At 40.3% G+C, this 24,176-nt stretch overlaps 1 protein-coding gene across 4 annotated transcripts in view; it reads right to left on the reverse strand.

Annotated features, from left to right (window-relative positions):
• CHRM3 (cholinergic receptor muscarinic 3) overlaps nucleotides 1-24,176 on the reverse strand; it is a 224,552-nt gene that overhangs the window by 99,048 nt on the left and 101,328 nt on the right. For 3 of the 4 annotated variants that reach the window (XM_081905820.1, XM_081905822.1, XM_081905821.1), the window contains exon 3: nucleotides 8,441-8,521. The gene's annotated coding sequence lies outside the window, so the exon portion shown is untranslated. Of the gene's footprint in view, nucleotides 1-8,440; nucleotides 8,522-19,541; nucleotides 19,575-24,176 lie in introns of those variants that run through there. The other variant, XM_081905823.1, reaches the window with a different exon arrangement.

Below are 24,176 nucleotides of genomic sequence, written 5' to 3' on the forward strand. Positions count from 1 at the left end.
CTTCTAAAAGTCTGGTAGTTGTTGTTCTCTTCGACATCTGGTGGGAGGGCGTTCCAAAGGGCGGGCGCCACTACCAAGAAGGCCCTCTGCCTGGTTCCCTGTAACTTTGCTGCAAGTTACATACAGGTACCTGGTTTGCTCAGTTGGAAAAGATGCGTTCAGATTAGTAACATTTTGCACGCTTTCATAGGATGCGAACATATTTATGAATGGTTCCAAGCAATACTTCCTCATCGCTATCCCCAAGTTCCTTTTTTATGTACAGTGTATGACACCATTGTTATATGGATCCACAGGAAGGAGTCCTAAAGAAATTCAACCAGGACCAATTACTTCAACATTACCATTAATCTGGCCCACTGTCCAAGTCATATAATAAGTTCTTTTTCATTATGACAGCTATATGACAGCTGACTGCTATTCTTATCTACCACAAGAACAGAAAATATGACCTGCTGCTTCATGAGAATCCCCAAAATACAACATGTGTTCCCATTCTTCAAACCAAGACACAACTGAAAGATTTAAACAAGTATTCAGAACCCAATAAGAGCACTGCTGGATCAGAATAAAGAAGCATCTGGACCAACATCCTGTTCTCACAGTGACAAACCAGTTGACTGAAAGCAGAATTCAAGCAAAGCAGCACCCTCTCCCATACCCTCCAACATTTCTCCAATGAAAATAGGGGCGTCCCATTCCATAATGATAATTTTACTATTTATACCCCACACATCTTATTGGGGTTGCCCCAGCACCTGGGCGGCTTCCAACATATATAAAAATATAATAGAACATTAAAAAAACTTCCCTATACAGGATTGTCTTCAGATGGCTCAGGGTTCGGATAACTCCATACCCGCCAACATTTCTCCAATGAAAATAGGGACATCCTAGGGAAAAGCAGGAGATTCCGGGGATCAAATCAGAAACAAGGATGGCTTCTTTAAATCAGGGATGTCCCTGGAAAACAGGGACACTTGGAGGGTCTGCTTTGCACCTGTGATCCCCAGCAACTGTTATTCAGAAGCATACTGGCTCTGAGAGTTGAGGGAGTATATAGCCATTGTGACTAGCAGCAACTGATCGCCTTATCCTTCTCAAACCTGGTATAGCCACGCAAAACAGAGTGGCCTATGGAACATTTGTTACTATCTCTTGTGATTCTGTACTCTCATAGACAGGCACCATTTAACTGAATGCAAGATTAGTCTTTAACAATGTGCTGGTAAGTGACTTTTACAAGTTAGGAGGTTGCCAAGACAGGCCATCTTTCTAAAGCCTCCTAGAAAGGATCATAGTCTGAGGATTGGCTGCAATCCTTTCATCCATGTAGGAGGGTTTTTTAGCAGGGATCTGCTATTTTATTGCCATTCTGCAAAATAAACCCACAGTAATCCACACCCCCAATTTCATAGAAGAAATGGCCATGACTTAGATACCCATCGCTGTGCTTTCCATCATCTAAAGACACAGAAACACTTCAATATGTTCCTTTAAAAATACCCACGAATTCAAATGACCAGTTAACACCCATAATTCTACTATCAACATCTGACAACATGCAAAAAGTCGATCAGCTGGAGTAGTTTTTTCCAAATTATGTTAACTTTTGCTTTCTAATCTTTTGTGGAAAGTTTGTGTGGTATAGCATAACAGTATTATTCTACCCTATATCTGCATCCAATGAAGCAATAGGAACGCTATAGCTTGTATTACTCCTTTCCTTATTTCCCCTATCTTTTAGAAAAAATAGCCCCAAGTATATTGGTGGTTTTGCTAATAATGTGATGGAGAAACAAGATAAATGAAACAAACAGGGAAAAATGTGACTTTTACATGTCACGGCTTGAATCATTTATTTTCTTCCTTTGGTGTCAGTTCTAAAAAAATAAAAAATAAAAAATCCGTTGCTGTCTGTATTAAAATGCTGCATCTGATGAGGGTCAAAACACAGGTCAGAAGCATTGAGTGTGTTCCATGAAAATAATTTCCTCACTATTAACAAGAAGAGCTTTAAAAACCATAGTTTCGTTCTCTCAGAGGACCTCTAGGGTAAAACTAATTATGGTTTCAAAATACAGAAATAAGATTGACTAAACACTTTCCGTACTTATGGGATAGAAAAATGTGTTTATTGCTGGAATATAAGCTACTGGAAATATTAGATCCACCAAGTGATTTGGAAACAAATACTATACAGAAAAAAATATCACAAGTTGAAACAAGCAAGGAATTGCAGAAAGCTCTCTCTCTCTCTGTGTGTGTGTGTGTGTGTGTGTGTGTGTGTGTGTGTGTGAGAGAGAGAGAGAGAGAGAGAGAGAGAGAGAGAGAGAGAGAGAGAGAGAGATTGGAAGAGAAAGCACTACACGGCCATTATTAAAGTTGAAAGGTTGCCCTTGCCAGGGGCGGAGGAAGGGGGTGCGGTGGGGGCGATCTGCCCCGAGTATCTTTGTTGAGGGGTGACATTTGGCACGCCGCCCGCCCGTGACTTCCAAGCATACCCCAAGCCGTCGGAGGAAGGGGGGAGCTGTGTTGCTTTGCTGGCGGCATTCCCACCTTCCCCCTTCATTTGGACAGCTGGGGGAGGCTTGGGAGTTACAGGTGGGTGGTGCGACAAATGTCGTCCATCGGCAGCTGGCTCCGCCCCCCGCTGCAGGGCATGAGCCGCTCCGTGCACCCGAGTGGCTATCCCGCGCCTGGGAGGGCACCTTCCACTTCCCTCCTCCCCTTAGGAGCATCCCCGCCCTGGGTAGCGCATATGCTCCGCCGCTGGCCCTTGGCACTTCCTTTTAAAGCAGAAATTCCCAAAAAAATCCATTTCCCTCTTTATTTTAATATTAGTGACCAGGTCAACTTCTGAAGTAACACACCATGGCCACTGACAGGGTAACGCTCGAGTCCCCTCTTCCACTGCGGTATCTGAACACTGATGGAAACTCTCTACCTGCCATCCTTCCCCTCTGCTAAATAATGTGAAACAGTGAGGCAGAAAAGAAGGTTCCATTGATGCAACTCTGTTGTGTCATCCTCCAAATCCCCGCTCCTCGTTTTCTTCTTTTGTTCAAACACCCTCCCTCCACCCCTTATCTGAATTGCTGTTCTGGTGTTAGCTTCTAGGCTGAAGTAAACCCATTTCCTGGGAACCTGTCTGACAACCATCCTAGAGGAAGTGGGAGACCTCCCTCTTGTCTTTCTTTCTACCACAATCAGAACAACAGAGAAAGGAATGACATGGGGGTGTGAGCGACTTCAGAGGTTGTTCACTTTTCAAATAAATTTTAAGGTGTGTGTTGTGAGGAGATTTCACCCCTCCCATACCCAAGAATCTCCTGATCATCTCCTGAGGTCTCTGCTGACTCTACAGAGAGGAGGAGCAATGTACTGCTCTCTACTTAATTAGTCAAGTGAGTGAGTCTCTGTGTGTGTGAGAGAGAGTCAGCCAGTGTGTCGGAGAGTGGTTCATGTGTAATATGTTAAAAGGATCAGAATTGAAGGAGCAAGCATGTGTTTAAAGTGGTTTGTTCAAATCTGCCTAATTAGAAATGTCAATTTGTATTTGAGAGGAAGAAATGTGTGTGAAGATTTTCCAGAAGCTGCTTATTCATTTGTGTATTCACAATGTGTATTTTGTGTAAACTACAGGTTGAGGTTTATGTTTTAACTCTTTCCTAATAGACACAGAAAGGTTGAAGTAACTGTTTAATGATGTGATAAAGTGTCTTAGATAAGGGGGAAGAGAGATACCTGCAAGTATGTAACCAAGGTTGTAAGCAGAGAACAACTTTTGGAGTGTGTGTGCAAATTGCAGTTATGTTAAAGATTCTTGAATGGTCGGATGAAATGGGGGAGGATGAGGAGATTTCACCCCTCCCATACCCAAGAATCTCCTGATCATCTCCTGAGGTCTCTGCTGACTCTACAGAGAGGAGGAGCAATGTACTGCTCTCTACTTAATTAGTCAAGTGAGTGAGTCTCTGTGTGTGTGAGAGAGAGAGTCAGCCAGTGTGTCGGAGAGTGAGTGCAAGAGATAGTGTTTAGAGATAAGATTGCTGCTAAGAGCAGCTGCAGGCACTCAGAGTAGCATTGATGTATGCTCAGAATATTTAGCTCTGTATATAGTTTGTATTATAGCTGTAGTTATAGAATAAAAGAAGATACTTTACAGAGCTGCTCTCCGAGTGGTTTATACTCTGCAAGACTCTGCAAAACGCTGCTGCGCAACGACTGCATTATCGAGACAGTGAATCCGGTGCTCTCAGCTCCAAGCTGTGAGTCCGCAGCACTGTGACCAGTTCCTGTGAGAAAGGAGGTCTCTGGCAGTGCTACCCAGCTCGCCTAGCCCAGTCGGGGCTGTAGTGCATGAGTCCAGTTGGTACACTGGCTCAAGGGCGATGCTGACATGTTGCAGGCTAACAAAACTAATACTTCAACTAACAAATATGAATTTCAGAGACATTACTTTTTGTATTACACATGAAATGAATCTACAAATTAAAGTGACTTCTTAACAGCAGTATCATAAACATTCTACATTGGATAATTTTGTATTGACACTGGACTTATTTTATATACAACTATAACCTATTAAAATTTCTAAATCCAGAAGAGGTGTGTGTGTGTGTGTGTGTGTATACACGTTAGTTTAATATTAAGATTAGCAATAAATGTTAAAATATAATAAAATATATTAATACAGATTTCCATTCTGTCTGGACATCTTTTGGAGGAGAAGGAGAAATTGAACACTACAATATTTTAATCATGTAGAATTTTGAAGAATCCTGTAATACAAATATACTAGGTTAAGTTAATGAGCTGGATATAAACATACTGCATTTTAGAATAATATTTTTAATGAAGAAATCCTTCAATCTTCACTGTTCCGCATTTAGACTAAATTTAAATTATAGCTGCTGTCCCTTTAGGCAAAACTTTTTCAAATAAAAATGTATGAAAAGTATTCTTAAATAAGTTGATATAAACTGTTCACATACTTCCAAGAAAAAAATGACTTCTAGCTGTGTTATGTGCAAAAGCCAGATATTTCTATTTATATAAACTTCATTTGTATCAATCTATGCTTTGAAAGATTTACAAAATAGCACATGGTACTCGAGGATGACTCTTAAAATTTCAGGCACTTCAGAGAGTGTGTAAGGAGCCTGGAATGTCAAAACAATTCTACTTATCTGTTATCCAATGCAATGAGAGCTGATGCGCTGGCAAATTGGTGCACCATACATGATGAACCATGAGCAAGAAATGAAACATACTGTATTTTGTTAAAAGCTGTACTTTAACTTCAGGGCTGTTATGGTTTTATGTTTTGTTATTAAAACTTTTTTTTACACAGCACACAAATGTTGTAAGGTAATAACAGTATTTTTTAAAAAAATAAGTAAAGGTAAAGGTACCCCTGCCCGTACGGGCCAGTCATGTCTGACTCTAGGGTTGTGTGCCCATCTCACTTAAGAGGCCGGGGGCCAGCGCTGTCCGGAGACACTTCCGGGTCACGTAGCCAGCATGACAAAGCTGCCCTGGCGAGCCTGCACCAGGGCAGCACACGGAAACACTGTTTACCTTCCCGCTATCAAGTGGTACCTATTTATCTACTTGCACTTAAGGGTGCTTTCGAACTGCTAGGTGGGCAGGAGCCGGGACCGAAAGACTGGAGCTCACCCCGCCGCGGGGATTCGAACCGCCGACCATGCGATCGGCAAGCCCTAGGCGCTGAGGTTTTACCCACAGCGCCACCCGCGTCCCTTTTTAAAAAATAGTTGTACATAGTATTAAGTCAACAATATGCATACAGTAAATATTAATTTTCATACTAGTAGTTTGATTTTTTAAACATATTTACTTCAAGATTACTACCGGATGTTTTCTTTACCTAAACTTTACTAATACAAAGTTTTAAACGTAAGCAGAAGTATTTTCAACGTTTTAAGAAAATTATTTGAGGTTCCGATGCTGAGCTCAATAAGGGCTACACATTTCTAGCAGTTTCTAGCACTAGTATGGACACTCTTCAACCAGTTTGCTCATGTGATAAACAGTGTGCAAATATTATGGGCTTCCAAAACAAGTCACTCTCAAAACTGCTAAATAGTGGTTAAAATGATACCTTTCAGTCATTTGGCAACTTACCAGGGTCAATGGGAGTTGGAGGCCAACAACATGCAAAGCGCACAGAATTGGCTACCCCTGTCGTAGATGGATGCCATAATAGAACCATCAGTTATTACTTGAAAAATATGCCATTAAAATCAGTAGCATTAGTTTCCAAATAAATAGGTTTAGAATCCCATTTCCTACAGTCCTTGAATTTTTTGTTAATGCACAAAGGTGTTCTTGTATAACAGCTACAGTACACTGTACTTTTTATGTTCTACTTTTTACCCTATAAAAATTAAAGATGACATTCAGCAGCATTTCTATAAATTAAACATAAAGCTCTTTAATAAATCAGGAAGAGCACAGTCTTTTATATTACTTCCATTTACTTCTCATAACTCTGTCCCTACTAGGTGAAAATTCATTGATAACATGACATATCCAAACAGCTAAAAACTGGATGCAAGAGATTTCACCAGCTTTAGATCTTGGGCGTGCTGAACTTTCCTAAGGGGGAATGTGTGGGAAGCATGGGTTGGGGTCAACAGGGCATGTGATAGCGGGCAAGCACATTTCACCTGCTCTCCATGCAGTGTTAATCATGAAGTTCCTAGAATGCATGGGCAGGGAATCTCCCACTGAAGGAGTTCTGAAGAAAAATAAGTACTTTGTTCCATTCTTCCCAAGAAAAAACTGCAGTGGCTCTTCATACAGATGCCTTTACTTTCTTTCAGTATTCCCTATTCTGCCCCCACCCATAAAGCAACAGACACCCAGAGCCTGAAGCCACAGAAAGTGGTTAGAAATTGGGGCAGTTGGATTCAGGGCCTGGAGAACAAAGCTGGCAAGAAGAACGAAGGAACTGTCTTGCGAGTGGAGCCTATGTACCAGCTGACTAGGCTAAAGGAAGCATCCTGTTGCTGCACTGCAAAACATTTACCATTTGAATGTGGATGGGGGGAGGAAAGGGCAGATGGCTTAAGAAAAGCCACATACACATGCAAGTAACATGTATGGGCTCAGAACAATGACAATGGCTCTGCTTCTAAAACTAGAATTGAAAAATAATCCCAGTGGTGTAGTAGAAAGACATTGCACTGCAGCTAACATGCCAAAACTGTAATTTAGGGATGCCAGCTGTGCTTCACTGTGCAAGCTTCTGTGTCCTAGTTCCAGTATGTGGAAACGGGGTAAAGCCTCATTCCAGGATTCATTTGAGCAGCTTAGCACTGGTCTTGATAGAACAAGGTTTAGTTTACACACTGACAAAATGTGCTGCATATCAGGTTTTGCTCTAACACTTTTGTTACATTATTTGCCATTAATAAAATCTCAAAACATACTTGGTAGCATTGCTCTGGCAAGATTTTGCCCGTGCTCACATACTCTCTTTAAAAGCAATTTAAGGACACATTAAAAATAAATAGTTGCATGGCTGCTCTTAGATCCTTAATTGTTCTCTCTGTTATTATTCTTGTCCCATATGGTCAGGGCATGAGTGGCAGGAAAGAAGACCCTACAATCAATCAGCGTGGGAGAATATCAGTGCAGCTTAGTCGTAACATTTTCACTCTTTTGACATCTGTATCTTCGGATTGCCCTTAATTCTGTCAGACGCAGTAGCTAGACAACTGTCCACTTTAGGCTACTTTCATAACTACTTCCACTTTTTAATATATAAAAATGAAGTACACAACCTCTGCATTCAATAGAAGAGTGGGACTGGCATGCTTAATTTTTTACATAATAAAATGTGTGCAAGTATGGATGTAAGACACTAGATATTTCCAGTTCATGAAAGCAAAAGTTTCACCACATGGGGGCACATGCATATAAATATTAGCCACACAAAAATTATGGAATTTCATAGTATTTTGGCTGGAAAGCTCTGTAGCTTAGCATTGTGCAGTCTCAAGCCCTATCAATTTCCCCAAATATTTCAGTGGCTTTTGGTACCACTGACCATAGTTGTATTCTAGACTCATTGTTCTCTGGACAGAATGTACAAGACAAATGCACATGACATTAAATACAATTCTGAACACATTTTGCAGCCTCCTGTCTCAAGGTCTGTGTTTTCAAAACTTTTGAGCAGCTGAAACGTTCAGCAGGTGAAATGTTCATTAAGATTCTGTCACCTCAGCCGCTAAGCTGCTGGTTGTGCTTGGGGGAGGGGGATAATTTCAAGAAAATGAAGTTGTTACTTTACCATAGTTACTCCTGCTCCCATTATATCTCACCTGCCTCTATGGGTTCATGATAAGGGTGTCTAGAGCCACCTTTTCCAGAAAGGGGTATTATGTACATGTAAAATATTACTTACGTAGTCTAGATGGTAACACCATCTGCTGCATCAAGTACTAGCCCTCCCTTTTGGAAAACTGGTCTTGTATTTGCATGAAGGCTGAAACAAAAGCAAAAAGGAAACTATTAATGCATGTAATCCACACTTGGGCTGAGAAGATCAGAACAGAATTGGCCATTTCCCAAGTCCCTTTAGATCTCACGACAGTCACGAAATAATTTAAATATCATTCTCAACATTTATATAAATTGCTGCTGAAATATAGAACTGAATCTGAGCAGCAAGTTAAAAAGCACAGATCCCAGTCTCATTCCTTGTGGGACTCCCTACATCTCTCCATTTGGAGAACTGTCCATTTATTCTTACTGTCTGCTTTAGAGAGCCAGTGTGGTGTAGTGGTTAAGAGCGATAGACTCGTAATCTGGGGAACCGGTTTCGTGTCTCCGCTCCTCCACATGCAGCCGCTGGGTGACCTTGAGCTAGTCAAACTTCTTTGAAGTCTCTCAGCCCCATTCCCCTCACAGAGTGTTTGTTGTGGGGGAGGAAGGGAAAGGAGAATGTTGGCCGCTTTGAGACTCCTTCAGGTAGTGATAAAGCGGGATATCAAATCCAAACTCTTCCAAACTCTTCTTTCTGCTATTTAATGGATTCCTCATTCATAAGAGGAGATCTCCTCTCATTCCATGACTGGTCCTCAGGAGTCTTGGATTAGGTTCCTTGTTGAAAGCTTTTTGAAAGTCCAAATACACTAACTATGTGAACCGAATTAACTCTATCCATATCTATGTTGATATTCTCAAAGAACTCTAATAGTTCATGAGACTCTCATGCTTCAGCAAGGCTTGTATTTCTATATGCTTACTTAATTTACCTTTAACAATGCTTTCCACTAGTTTTCCTGGCACATACGTGAAGATAACAAGCATGGAATTTCCAGCATCCCTACTGGACCCCTTTGTGAAAATTGAAATTACATTGGCTACTTTCTAGTCCTCAACATCTTATTAGCTTGATTAAGTTCTGTGATAAAACAAGAATGCTTTAAAACAGTAAAAATGCAAATTAAATGTAGATTCACCACACCTTCTCACCACACTAGATTTTTATATTATTGCTCTTTTAATGATGAGGATGTTAGCAATCACAGTAGCATCCCTAACCTTATTTACAAGTAAAGTCTTTGATTTCAATGAGCTATATTTCGCATCAGGTAGGAGTTTAACAGAGATGACCCCCAAATTACTAGGCAATGTCTTCATCAGAAAGGAGAACCAACTCACAATGTTTTGATATGGACCCAATAAAATGTTTCAACACATTAGAAGAAAATGAGGTAATAAAGTTATACAGAAATACTTTAATATCTTTGGTCAGGTCATTGTGTTTCCTCTAAATCAGCGTCTCTCAACCTTAATGCTCCCCAGTATGTTTTGGACTACAACTCCCCCTTGACCATTGGCCATGCTGGCTGAGGCTGATGACAGCAGTAACCCAAAACACCTGGAGGGCACCAGGTTGGGAAAGGCTGCTCTCAATAATGCTTAACCTTGTATAGTTAAGAAATTGGGGCAAGAATGTACACAGCTGGTGCATAACTTTTGTAATAGACTGAAATGCCGTTTAGTCCTGTTGTACTTCTAAGGTTAAAAGCAGAGAAAACATTCTGCTATCTAAACCATGGAACGAAATTGACAGAAACAAAGCACTTAGTTAATGAGAGGCAGCAGAAGGAATATCAACTGGCTGTCACCTTCCATTTCCTGTTTTATGTTTAAAAGAAAACGACAAGAAGTGTAATCATTTCCCTCTATACTAGACAATGTTGCCGGTGCAGATTTTCAGTAGCCCCAACCTTTTCAATGAAGTACGATTTTAATCAAACAGATGTGCCCTGCATATTAGCTGGCTGCCTCATTCTCATGTCTCTGGCAAAGCAATATACTGCTGTTAGAATTGCTGCAATGTGGGGGCAGACACAAAGTTATCTCTGAATTTAAGGGACAATAAGCTTCCACAGGAGACTTACTGATGGATTTTGACAAAATGAAATCACCACCAGCTTCTCTCTTGTGTTGAAAATGTCCACATTTCTTTATATTACACCTCTAATTTTCCTCGTATTAGACTTGAGAGATGAAACAAGGCTATCGTTAAGGAAAAGGTCACCCCTCTACATGATTAAATGCACCTACTTTCTAATTGCACACAGCATATCAAGCATGTTATGATAAGCAGCTTTGTTTTGCAACAGGAGATACGTGAATTTAAAAAAATAAAATGGGTGGGGTGAAATCCAGGAAAAAATCCTCTACCCCTGCTTTAGGAGAGACAGTAGGAGAGAGAAGACAAAATATATGGAAAAGAGAGAAATAAATAAATAAATAAATAAATAAATAGAAATTAATTAACTAATTAAGATTCCATCATTTGTTTGGGCTGTATGAGGTGTTGGGGGAGCACACCCTTGTATAAAAGTGGTTAGGAGATTGTGTCTCTGAATGCCAAGCTCTCAGTTATGGAACAAGGCTTAAGCAAATGTGCCAGCCCTCAAGCAGAACCAAGTGGTGGTGTCACATATACAAACATGAATTTAGATAACCAAGAAGAGTTTGACCAACAGTTCTTATACTGCCCTGTTGTTTTCAGTGGCCTTGTTTTGATTCAAATCCTTGTCACCATTTATACCACCAGAGCGCACTTTTGGAGGGATTGATCCCAATTTCTCCAACAGTGAAATTTACTGCAATGGTTAGCATGCTGGACACAGGTTGGGGGCATTGAGATTCAGCTTCCCATTCAACACTTCAACCTATAAGCTGACTGTGGGCCAGAATTATTGTTGCATGTTCCAACCATCAAAGCCTAGTCAACAATCTAGCCGCCAACCTAATTCTATACCACCTGCAGTTTCCAAACCATCTTCAAAGTCAGCTCAAATGTGGATAAAATAGTGCTTGTTTAAAAGTATGTCATACAGTTAATAATGCAGATGAAGCCAGGCCCAATGACTACAGACTGAACGGTCCATTACATAACACATGTAGCTCTTGTACATCCATCTTTTTATTCTCTTTTTCAAAATAGATTTGGTTTTCACTTATTCTAATGACATCAAGTAAGAGGAAGAAAAACTAACAGCACAATTTCCCTGCCGTAACTCATTTTTCCATAAAGACACAATAGAGTCAACCAACACCTTCTATGTCAGAAACTTGGAAGAGGCAGAAGAGCAAATTCAGAGCCAATAATGAATAGAATATGTCTATGTCAAGCTACTTTGACAATATTTACTATATTTTAGGACTCTGAAGATTTTTTCAGTGTTTAGTTGTCTTAACAAGGGACTGCTTGATACCTTCAGATTCTAAAAATGTTTTATCCAAAAGATTTTTAAAAGTGACGTGAGAGAGATGCAAGAAGCCATCATATTACAAATCATATACTTTTGAGTAAAAAGAAAGCTCTTGCTAAAACAATGTATATGTAAAGCTTAAACAGCCCCCTGGATGAACCCAGACAACAAACATAGCAATGTTCTTATATCCAAACATTAAAATCGTGTATCTGTGCTAGCTGGGAATGCCTGAGAAGTGTTTAGCGCCCACTCTTTAAATGTTTTCTCTGGTGCACTAAGAAGAAGAAGAAGAGGGATACAAACAGAAATTCTGACAGGACTGACTTTGTTAGGAAGAAAGGCTCTTATGGAGCTGATTTCTTTTTTAAAAGTAAGCAAGCTATTTTAAAACTTATTTCTGCAAAAGAAAAGAAGTTCTAAATCACAGTTGGCTGTAGTAGTCACAAGCTCTCTGAACTCTATGGGTAGAATATAAAGCTGAACTTCAAACAAGAAAAAATAAATCCAACTGATTAAAAGCAGTGGAACAATGGAAATCACGACTCTTTAATCAGAGTAGACCCAATTAAATTAATGAACATGTATAAGTTAGGTCCATTAATTTTAATGCGTTTGCTCTGAGTAAAACTTAGGTGAATGCTGCACTAATCATTCCAAACCTATACAATCTGTAATTAAAAGAGTTGTCTGAATTAAAAGACTTCTCTGAACTCTAGTGAGTGGAGTTTGTGGTCTGGTGTGGCGGTGGTTCTGTGCACGGCCATTTTCTGACTACTCAGGTCATTGTTTTTTTTTTATAAATATTTATTGGAGTTTTTAATAAAAGAAATACAAAAATAATAAACAGCGTTACTTTGTTTTTACAAAATTTCATAACATCTTTAGACTTCCTCACATCCCCCGCTCCCACTTACATCATTAATAAATTTTTGTCAAGCAAATTATCATCTTATTTTTAATTTTATATCCACTTATTTAAATACAATAAAATAATTCTCCTACAAATTTTATTTCTCTTAATCTCTCTTATCATCAAATTCTAATCCAATTTAGTGATGGCCAATTATTTATAACCAAGCATCCTTCTTAGTATTCCACTAAATCGCAATGTTTCTGTAGATAAATCTTAAATTTCTTCCAATCTTCTTCGATCCTTTCTTCTCCCAGGTCTCAGATTCTGCCAGTCATCTCCGCCAGTTGCATATAGTCCATCAGTTGCATCTGCCATTCTTCCAGTGTGGGTAGATCTTGAGTTTTCCAGTTCTTAGTGAGTAGTATCCTTGCTGCTGTTGTTGCATACATAAAAAATGTTCTATCCTTCTTTAACACCTTCTGGTCGACAATGCCCAGAAGAAAGGCCTCTGGTTTCTTAGTGAAGGTATATTTAAATACCTTTTTCAACTCATTGTATATCATTTCCCAGAAGACCTTCACTTTAGGGCAGGTCCACCAGAGGTGAAAGAATGTTCCTTCATTTTCTTTACATTTCCAACATTTATTATCAGACAAATGGTATATTTTGGCAAGTTTAACTGGGGTCATGTACCATCTGTATATCATTTTCATTACATTTTCTTTCAAAGCATTGCATGCAGTAAAGTTCAACCCAGTGGTCCACAACCTTTCCCAGTCTTCAAACATAATGTTATGCCCAATATCCTGTGCCCATTTTATCATAGCCGACTTAACCATTTCGTCTTGTGTATTCCATTTCAACAGCAAGTTATACATTCTTGAAAGTATCTTAGTCTTAGGTTCTAACAATTCTGTTTCCAATTTCGATTTCTCCACCTGGAACCCTAGCTTTTTATCACTTTTAAAAGTTTCTTTAATCTTGAGCGTAATGTAACCAGTCTCGCACTTTATCCTTCATTTTCTCCATACTCTGCAATTTCCAATTATCTCCGTCTTTTTCTAACAGTTCCCAATATTTTGGCCAATAGGCTTCCATATTGGGTCTTTTTCGGGCCTTAGCTTCCAAAGGTGAGAGCCACCTTGGAGTTTTATTTTCCAATAAGTCTTTATATTTTGTCCAGACATTAAACACTGCTTTTCTGACAATATGGTTCTTAAAGGCCTTATTGATCTTAACCTTATCATACCACAAGTATGCATGCCAACCAAAAGCATTATTATATCCTTCCAGATCCTGACTACTCAGGTCATTGGAGGGATACAGAGCCTCCCCCTTTGGTCAGATGGGTTGGCACCAAAAACCCATTTGAATGAGCCAATCAGAGGAGGTGGGGGGGAACTGGTTACAGCCCTCATAAGAGCAAGCTGCACCCAGGGGTCCCTCTCTCCTGGATTGCCACTGGCTTTCCCACCCACCCACCCTGTTCCTATGTGGTCCTGACTGAAGGGCAGGCTGGTGGACCTTGCTATAGAATACTTGGTTACTGCATTCAGGGCCAAGGAGGATTTTTTTTTCCTGCTGACAAATTGGCCGGTCTGCAGGCTTTCACCTACTTCATAGCAAATGTCACAACTTTTGGAGGATAAGGCATTGGAGTGTATCATTAGACATCAGGTACCCTGATACACAAGTCCAAGAAAGTTTTACTTTGCCCGGAATTTCACTCAGGAACCATGGGCTATAGAAACCTTCTGACTGGCAGCCCTGTTGAGTCTACTCAGGATCAATCCACCTTACCGATCAACCAGCAGGCAGGCTGCTTGTTACCAGATGCATACCCAATGCCTTCACCAAAACCACAGTATATTCCCCATTATCCTTATTAAACATGGGTCACCAACATTTTGGGTTCAGCGGGCATATTTGGGATTTTGAAAAAGTGGTATGGCTACCAGTCACTAAATGGCTACCATGATGATGTGGCACAACACAAAATGGTTAGTTACAACTTCAAAAGAACAAAAAAAGAAACAGGACCAGAAAAGCTACTTCCCTCCACCCCCAAATCAATACAAAAAAGACACCAACATCAGCCACCACTGTGCAGTAAGCATTTGTTTCTTGATCTCCTTCAAAGGCATTATAATTACTGTCTTACCATGCTGACAGAATATATAATTTAATTGCATTTAATGATCTCTCTTTCTAATTGTGGTGTCAGGTCTGCATCCTATTGATGTCTGCTGATATGATGAAACTGTACCTTACAGCGATGTACTAGGAACTCCACAAGCGGCAAGAACAAATGGATTTGCTCCCCATTCCACCCAAGCAATAGACTGAAGAAGGACATTGAATAAACTGAAGTGGATGCTGCTGCTTCCTGCTGTAAATCTAAATAACTTTCAAAGATAACTTAAGTATGGTTAGTGATATTAATTACTACCTTGTAACTATGCTGTGATTCAAGCCTCTGCCTAAAAATATTTTCCGTGACTGTGAGATGATCTCCACTGGAAAAAAACAGATTGCTCTTCAAAGGAAAATTTAGAAGGAAAACTGCCAAAACTGAGCTTAATTCTTTCCCTTCGAACTTCAATGGTGAAGAGGTTTCTGGTTTTTTTAAAAAGAAACTATGCCTCAGGAATAAACGGATGTAGGTGGATATTTTGGAGGAAAATGGTAACATGAAGTGTTGGGAAGAAGAGATTCCAAATGTCTGAAGCAGTTCTGAGGTGGCTTGAGGAAAGCCTTGGGCAGATTTGGACTGCCATTTATTTTTTAAAAAATGTATATACCACATTTCTGCAGCAGAGCTAACAACAAAACCACAATTTTAAAAAACAGCCGCAACACGGGCAATAAAAGCAGCTCCTAAATCCACGTTCACTGACCATTTCCAACAAGTTAAAATCCTTAAATAAAAACCTAAAAACAGCCTCCAAGATTAGGCCATATACCCTCCAACATTTCTCCGATGGACGTCCCATTTCATAATGATTTTACTATTTATATCCCATACATCTTACTGGGTTGCCCCAGCCACTTTGGGCAGCTTCCAACATATATAAAAACATAAAAAAATCAAACTTTTTAAAAAAGAAAACTTCCCTATAAAGGATTGCCTTCAAACGGCTTAGGGGTTGGGTAACTCCATATCCTCCAATATTTCTCCAATGAAAATAGGGACATACTAAGGAAAAGTGAGATATTCCAAGATCAAATCAGAAACCGGGACAACTTCTCTAAATCAGGGATGTCCCTAGAAAATAGGGGCACTTGGAGGATCTGGGCCAATAGCCCATCTAGTCCAGTTCTTATTCTCATAGTGGCCAACCAGATGCCTATAGGAAGCCTGCAAGGAGGACCAGAACACAAGGGCATTCTCCCTTCCTGCGGTTTCCAGCAACAGTATTTGAAAACCTACTGCCTCCAGCGGTGGAGGAAGAGCATAGCTATCATGTCTAGTGGTCACTGGGAGTCTTATCCTCCATTAATTTGTCTAATCTTCTTCGACAGCCATCCAGGTTAGTAGCTATTAGTGCCTCTTGTGAGAGCATGTTCCGTAGTTTAACTAGGTGACACATGAAAATGTACATTCCTTTATCAATCCTGATTCTTTCAATATTTAACTTCATTGAATGTCCATGTTCTAGTGTCACAAGAGGAGGGGGGAACCTTTCTCTACCTCTTTTCTCCATTCCATGCATAATTTTATAAACTTGTATTGAGTCACCTACTTAATAGAAAGTCAACAATTTGGAGAAATAAAAATTATTACTAAAAACAAAATTAAGAATTTAATCGCACACAGCTTCTGTCTTTCCTATTTTAATTTTCTTCTAACATTTTTAAATGGTCTATTAATTCTGGTTGGACAAGAGTCAAAACTAACTCCCCGCTGTTAGAAAGAAGTGTGCAATGAAAATGCATGACTAATCAGTGTGATGAAACACAAACCAAGACTTTATTTTTGCCATTTCACTCTGCAGGAAAAGTCAGTTTATGTGGCTTAAGGAATTATTACTCTCTAGATGCCAGCAATTGTAATACGTTTGTTGGTACAGAGACATGGAGCATAAAGAGAGACTACAATCTTTATACGCTACAGCTTTCTTTTGAGTTACACTCTATTGCCAAATATGGTGAATACTTCTCCTTAGTTGTCACTCACAGATGAATATCCAGTTCAGGCAAAGCTTCTGAATTTCAGCTCTAGCCATTTGTTGCTGAAAAGGTTGCTGATATTATACTTGCTGGCATGGGTGCCCGTGAAGTCAATGATTTTTGACCTAACAGAGTGTAGGGACCGGTAACTTAAAAGGAACACATGTTACAGCAGGGTAACATTCAATTCCGCACTCCACAACAACACAGAATTAAAAACTGAGCATTGCATCTGCATAGCCTATTTTTAAATGAAACTTGCTTTCATTAGATTTCACTTTCTAGGTTGCAATCCAGAAACCTCTCTAGGTACAAATACATTGCACACATGCATTTTGATTTCTCACTTAATCCTTCCCCAAGTAGCTTCTTTTGCTTCATTAAAAACATTTGTAACTGCTCCCCTACTCCAAGTTGGAGTTATGTGGGGGAGAGGGGGCAGGGTCCTTGACATGGGCTGTGATGCATGCTACTCTCAGTGCTGGGGCATGGCTTGGAAGGCTACTCCCCACCTCCCCTTCTTTTCTGGCCCCCATCTGGGTTGCAGAAAAGGTCTTGATACATATCACTGCAGGACTCAGTAGGGATTATTTGCTTCTCCACACATTGGTTTCTGTGGGCAGGGTTTTCTTTCTTTCTTTTTTTGCCTGCTCTGTACTGCACCTTATGAGTGCAGGGCGGCGAGTGTGGCGAATTTGGTCACATTTGGCAGGTGGTTGTGAGTGATGGAAGAGTTGTCAGATGAGCAGGTGGGCACCATTAGACACCTTTGGAGCTGAGGGGCAGATCTGGAGGCCAGCCCCTCTTGGCTATGCAACCTGTGGGGCTGGATATGGAACATATTTGGGGTGCCCCATCTCGTCCGCCATGAGTTGTGTAGCCCTGATGGTGGGGAGAAGATGACTCAAGTAAAGGGTAATGAAAAATGGATGCAAGTGCCCTGAGCAGGGTGGCTTGCCCTTATTGAGTTCAGGTATTGCTGCTCACATACAGTGTTTACCCTCTACTGAAACCTATATTGAATAAAATGTGGCCCTAGTTCAACACCCCATACTTGTGTTAGGTCTTTTGGTTTCTGGCAGTTCTCACTTGCTCCCCCCACTCAAAGAATCCCTAGATCAGAAGTGAGGAACCTTTTCATCTTGAGGGCTACATGGCAGTGGAAGAGGGGGCCAAAAGCCAAAGCAGTTGGAGTAGAGATTTTATACTTGATCTTTATAGATAGGCTCGTTTCTGCACTCACATCCCTCCCTGCCCTTCACCCAAGCAAGCAAGCAAGAAGTATTATCAGGGTTCAGGGACACATTCTAGCCAGGCAAAAGCACCCAAGGAGTGTGCAAAGAAGAGGCTAGTGAGGGGTGTGGCTTGGGGAGAGGAATGCAGAGCTGAGGAGGTGTAGCCTGGGGAATCCTGAAAGGCAGATAGAGATGCATAAAGGGTTATGTTTGGCCCCTGGCCTGAGGTTCCTCACCCTTGCTCCAGAGTGAGAGCAGGAAGAACTGCCCTTACTCTGGCTAGCTTCATGAAAATAACAATGCTATGTGTTGATGTAGCATCATCCTGAAGCTCATCGGTGAGGACGGTTCATCCTGCTCCCAGGTTAGGGGATGTTGGAGTAATGGAATGGTGACTGGAAGTTGCTAGATTCAGTGTTATGCCATGCCGCCAGTAGGGATGGGGAAGAAATTCAATTCAGGTCTTATCTGAAGCCAAATTTACCAAATCCCCACTTTCCAAAATGATATGCAAAGCAGAAGCTATATAGCATTCAAAATTTGCAATTATCCAAATTTTGCAATATAATTCTCAAACCAGTGTTTACAAAAACATATTTATATTAGTGAAAACAATATACAATAATGCATTGTATCTGGGGGAATTACTTGCAAAAAAATGTTTACATCCGTCAAAAGTGCATATGAAATGCATTTATTGTGAGAAATTTACACTAAAATGCTGGTGAATTTTATGAGGATTTTTAAAAATCACAAATTGCTGCAAAATGTGGAAAACTGAATTAAAATTGAAATAAAAAAATCGGGGGAACTAAAATTGGCAGAACCTACTATCGCTAGCCACCAAAGATAAGTTCCTTACTGGTATAACCCTCCCACAACTGAGCAAAGTGCAGTCCCAACATTATGGAAAGAGGGTGGCAAAGCTGGAGGGTGTGTGTGCACATTTTGGCTCAGCCTGAGAAGTAACTGTGAATGGAGAAAAATAGATTCTGAGCTGAGCAAGAAAGGCTAGTGTGGGAGCCCTACTTACTGCTGCTCTAGAGACAGCAGCTGCTCCCACTTTGGAATGTTGCCCTGCTGACCTATTTAAGAGTTACAAGGCAGCAGTTGGCAGCTTCCCTAATGGGAACTGGCAAAGGGGTGGAGCTAATGAAACTTCAATCCAAGTTAAGGGGTTTTAAGAGGCTTCCTTTTGCAGGCGGAGAGACGAGGCAAAGCCAGTACTTCTCACTAGTAGAGCCTGCAGGGCTAGGCAGGAGATAGGCATCCATCCCTACTGCTATTATGGGTGCCTCCTTCACAGCCAGAACCAGAGCCTGAAACTGTAGTTGGAGTTTACTAAAGGCCAAAAATATAATCTCCCTGCTTCATTTTCTTTGCAACTGCTTAATGGTATTGGTTACTTGCTTGTGTTGCTTACAAGAAATCTTGAGTTCTTTGGTCCTTTTTAAAATCAAATTAAAAACAGAGGGATTCCTCTGCAGAGCAACTCTCCAGTCCTACCTGGCATCCCGATGTGGAATTAGCTCTTAATTAGCTCTTAATTAGCTCTTAATTAGAGTGGACTTCAAAGAATCTATGCCTTGGTCCTCCAGGTTGACTATGATGACAGAATATTTTGTAGCCCTCAAATAAAAAGATAAGCAGATTGTTATGGACAAAAGTCAAGAGAAGTACTACTATTACCACCAACAAGAATCAGCACTATGTGATAGTTAAATTATTATCAGCACAGAAACAAATCATATGTCAGAGTCTTGACAAAGCCATGATAAGAAAAGCACTGGCATGTATTTAAAAAGTGAGTCAGAATAATACATTTGAGCAGCAGTACTCCTACAACTTCCCATTTGTGTTTTATTTTTGTTATCTTCTGAAAAAAGCCATACAGAGGAACAGTCACTTGGACTAAACTTTGCCGTAAGAATTGTGCTGTAGCATTGTATTCTGAGCTTTACACTAAAATCTTTGACATTTGTATTCTGTGCCTGACTTTGTAAGTACACTGCTTTCAACTCAGTTCCAATATGAAATATACGGATAACATGCTGTCCCTCACTTCACCTTTCTATTTCAGGTAACTGCTGGTTTCTGGCATGTTCAAAATGAACATCTAGTCTAGTACAAAGACACTCCAGTTTCATTTGGAACCTGTAAGCATGGATGTATTATGAATAAATATTTACTTATAAAGTGTTCTGATACCAGTGACTCATACTTCATCATCAGTTAAGTTTTTATATGCTCTCTTTTAACTAAATTATAAAATATAAATATACTAGTATATTACTAGTATTTATATTTTACTTTCCTAATCTCTTCTCCAAAGAAACTGGGAAGATGAACTCTTGCCTGTCATACAGCATGAACATCATGATGGCGTTTTGCAAAGACGCATTTCAGATTTAAATTTGACAGGGGTTGAATAAACTTCCTGTGGCTTCTTTCTGATGGCAATACAGGGTCACACCCCACAGGGTCCACCTTTCACAGCTGAGACCGTAGTTCTCTTTTGCTTTGCTTTGTTTGTTTTTAGTAGCTATCTAGAATATAAATATGACTGCTAGTTTTTAAAGGGTGGAAAAAGCATTTGCAAAGGTTTCGAAATTGTTTCAGGGAAACCTGCAACAAAGGAACCTATGAAAACGTCTACAAAGAACAAAGATACATACTGTAATCAAAAGGTGGCCAGGAGTATAACTAATTCAGTTACGCAAATGAGCCAATCTTTGGCAGCTCTGTTGGCTGTTTATTTTAGTAAAGGAATGTTTACAGGATTTAACATCCTGGTAAATAAGAATGCATGGTAGTTCTCAGGGTGTGCCACAGTTAAGAGGCAATAGTTTCAAGGACACCAAGTAATGTAAATTATGTCCATTATCCTGAAATTTCTATTGCCTCTCATAAAAGCCTTAAACAATCCTTGTGGAGTCAGTCAAGGAAGAAGGAAACCAAAGAGTTATCAAGCTGTCAGCTTACCACTTGCAGGAAGACTTGTATTGTCTAACTCAATTTCTGCTCTACCCCTTTTCAAGAGTTCAGGGCATTATATTGGCTACTTTCCAGTACTTGGGTACAGTAGCTGATCCGAGAGACAAGCTACATATTTTTGTTAGAAGATCAGCAATTTCACATTTGAGTTCCTTGAGGTGTCTCCTGTGAATGCCATCTTTACCCAGCAATTTGTTGGTTTTATTTTGTATGTTGTTGTTGTTGTTAATATTAATATATTGCCCTATACCTGGAGGTCTCAGGGTGGTTCACAGAATAAAATCAAAGTATAAAACCACAAAATACATACAACCCAGTAACCCCCCCCAAAAAAACCCCAACACATTTTAAAATGGCATAGGATGTCAATCAACCAAAGGTCTGGTTAAAAAGGAATGTTTTTGCCTGGCACCTAAAGGTGTATAATGGAGGCACCAGGCAAACTTCCCTGGGGAGAGCATTCCACAGACGGGGAGCCACTGCAGAGAAGGCCCGTTCTCGGGTTGCCACCCTCCAGACCTCTCAAGGAGGAGGCACACGAAGAAGGGCCTCAGAAGATGATCTCAGGGTCCGGGTAGGTTCATATGGAAAAGGGAATCCTTGAGGTATTGAGGTCCTGAGCCACTTAAGGCTTTATAGGTCAAAACCAGCACTATGAATTGGGCACAGAAACTAATTGGTAGCCAGCGTAGTCGGACCAGAATCAGTAATATACTCAAACCATCTTGCTCCAGCGAGCAACCTGGCCACTGAATTTTGCTTTAGGTGAAGTTCCCAAACCATCTTCAGAGACAGCCCTATGCATAACGCATTGAAGGTTCCACGGGGCTGAAAAGCATTTCCCAAGCAACATCCTCTGGGAACAACCATCCAAGTAGAACTGGAACCACCGCAAAGCAGTGCCATCCACCCCTAGTTTGGACAGTCGCTCCAGAAGGATACCATGGCTGATGGTATTGAAAACTGCTGAGAGGTCAAGAAGAATTAACAGGGACAGGTTTCTCTTATCTCTCTCTCAACAGAGGTCATCATACAGGGCGACGGGAGCAGTTTCTGTGCCAAAACCGAGCCTAAACCCCAATTGAAATGGATCCAGAAAATCAGTTTCTTCCAAAAGCACCTGGATCTGGTCTACAAACTCTTGCTACAGAACCTTACTCTGGAAAGGGAGATTAGCAACTGGCCATTTGTTGGTTAGGTTTTCTGAATCCAGGGACGGTTTCTTAAGTAACGGTTTTACCACTGTCTCCTTCAAACAGGCAGGGATCACCCTCTCTCGTAAAGAGGCACCGATCACCTCCCTGGCCCAGCTAGCTGTTCCCTCTGCTGGTTTTTATCAGCCAAGAGAAACATATATACCTCTCTCTCTCTCTCTCTCTCTTAAGAAAATTGAGCTGACAAAGATGTGGGGAGGGGAATTTTGATATGTGACTTACAATAATTCCTCATTATTTTTCTTTTACTATAAGAATTTCAGCTGAGCAAGAGAATTTAAACATCTAATATACAGGCACACTTCAGAGATATTTACACTACACTGTGTAGTCCAGTCGTGGCCAAACTTGGCCCTCCAGCTGTTTTTGGACTACAACTCCCATCATCCCTAGCTAACAGGACCAGTGGTCAGGGATGATGGGAACTGTAGTCCCAAAACAGCTGGAGGGCCAAGTTTGGCCACCACTGGTGTAATCTAATAACCCCGGAACCCTTTGCTGCTGGGCGGAAGAGGAAAAACCCAGCTCCAACCCTAGCCAACTCCACTCCTGTGGCTAGAAGAGGGGTGCCGGTGGCAGGTTGCTTCCTTCCCCTGGAAGCAGCCAGGCTACTTGCAGCTGCACCCGCGTCCTTGTAAGGAGCAATATCTGTGAAATGCAATAATAAAGCAAAGCACAATAAAGTGAGGTATGCCTGTATTGGGTAGCATACTCACAGGCCCGTAGCTCATAGCATACTGATCCTGTTAATAAAAGTTGGGTCCTTTTCTGAACTTAAGGCATTGCACTTTGCAGGATGCAATATGATCTGATGAAAAGCCTTGAGAACACACAGCATATCTGGGAGATGGTTAGTTGAAGACCTATCTTTATGACAAGCTTGTGCATTCCTTTAGTACTCACCCACATTTTAGAGAGCCTTATGGGAGATGTTTGTTACCACCACCTGTTACCAGAGTGCTTGCTTTACACAAGAGTGGTATGTAGATGGAATTATTTGTAGGAATGTGCTATGCACATATTAGTCTGCCCATGCCATAGAGAATTTTTGCACCCAGGATCTCTTTCCATTGTTATATCACTATAGTATAATGTTTTCTGTCAGAGAAAGAAAGAAAGAAAGAAAGAAAGAAAGAAAGAAAGAAAGAAAGAAAGAAAAGCAATCATATCTCATTACTGTATCAAGGTTATTCAAATCTAGGTCATCCAGAAGAGATTACCTATGACCAGAATGTATATTCTTCTTCATTTAGAATTGTACTTCCTGCAGAATTCTGCTGCACGTACATTAACATTTTTAAAAAGTTAAACCTCCTTTGCATTTTGCAAGATAATTAACAATTAAACATCGTGCAAAATGTATGGGAAGTACAGCATTTAAAAATCTCTTGGCAGGTATTTGTTCCACTAGCTGGGCTAGCCTGTAATTTCTCTCTACATTGTTCATTTCCCACAGATGAATATTTGATACCCAATCAAATTTCTTTGCATTTTTTTTTGGGGGGGGGGGAATCACTATTAGTAAAGATAGCTGTGCAGATGAAAGAACCCTGAAGGATAAATCTTTTATAAACAACTAGGAAGTCCACTTGGTGAGGGAAAATGTGCCTGTCTCTCAGTTTATTTAAAGAATCAATTTAATCCGTGATAGAAAACTTAAAAATAGGGTCTATCATCTTTCTAAACATATCAAATAAGATGCACTCAATAAAATATTGCAGAGGACAGAAGTATAATAATAGGGCAGAAGGCTGAATCACAAAATAATATCCCCTTGTTTTAAAACTCATGTTATTGTCTGCTAATCATCAGCATGTGTTATTAGCATGGGCATATTAGTTAGCATATTATGTGTTAATGTGCCTATGTTTCATTCTTCAAAGCAGAATAGCCTTTACAGCTCTTTTTCATATATATTCTTTGAGACTTTTTG

Source organism: Podarcis melisellensis (assembly GCF_964234715.1).
Source record: "Podarcis melisellensis genome assembly, chromosome: 3".
Taxonomy (NCBI): Eukaryota; Metazoa; Chordata; class Lepidosauria; order Squamata; family Lacertidae; genus Podarcis; species Podarcis melisellensis.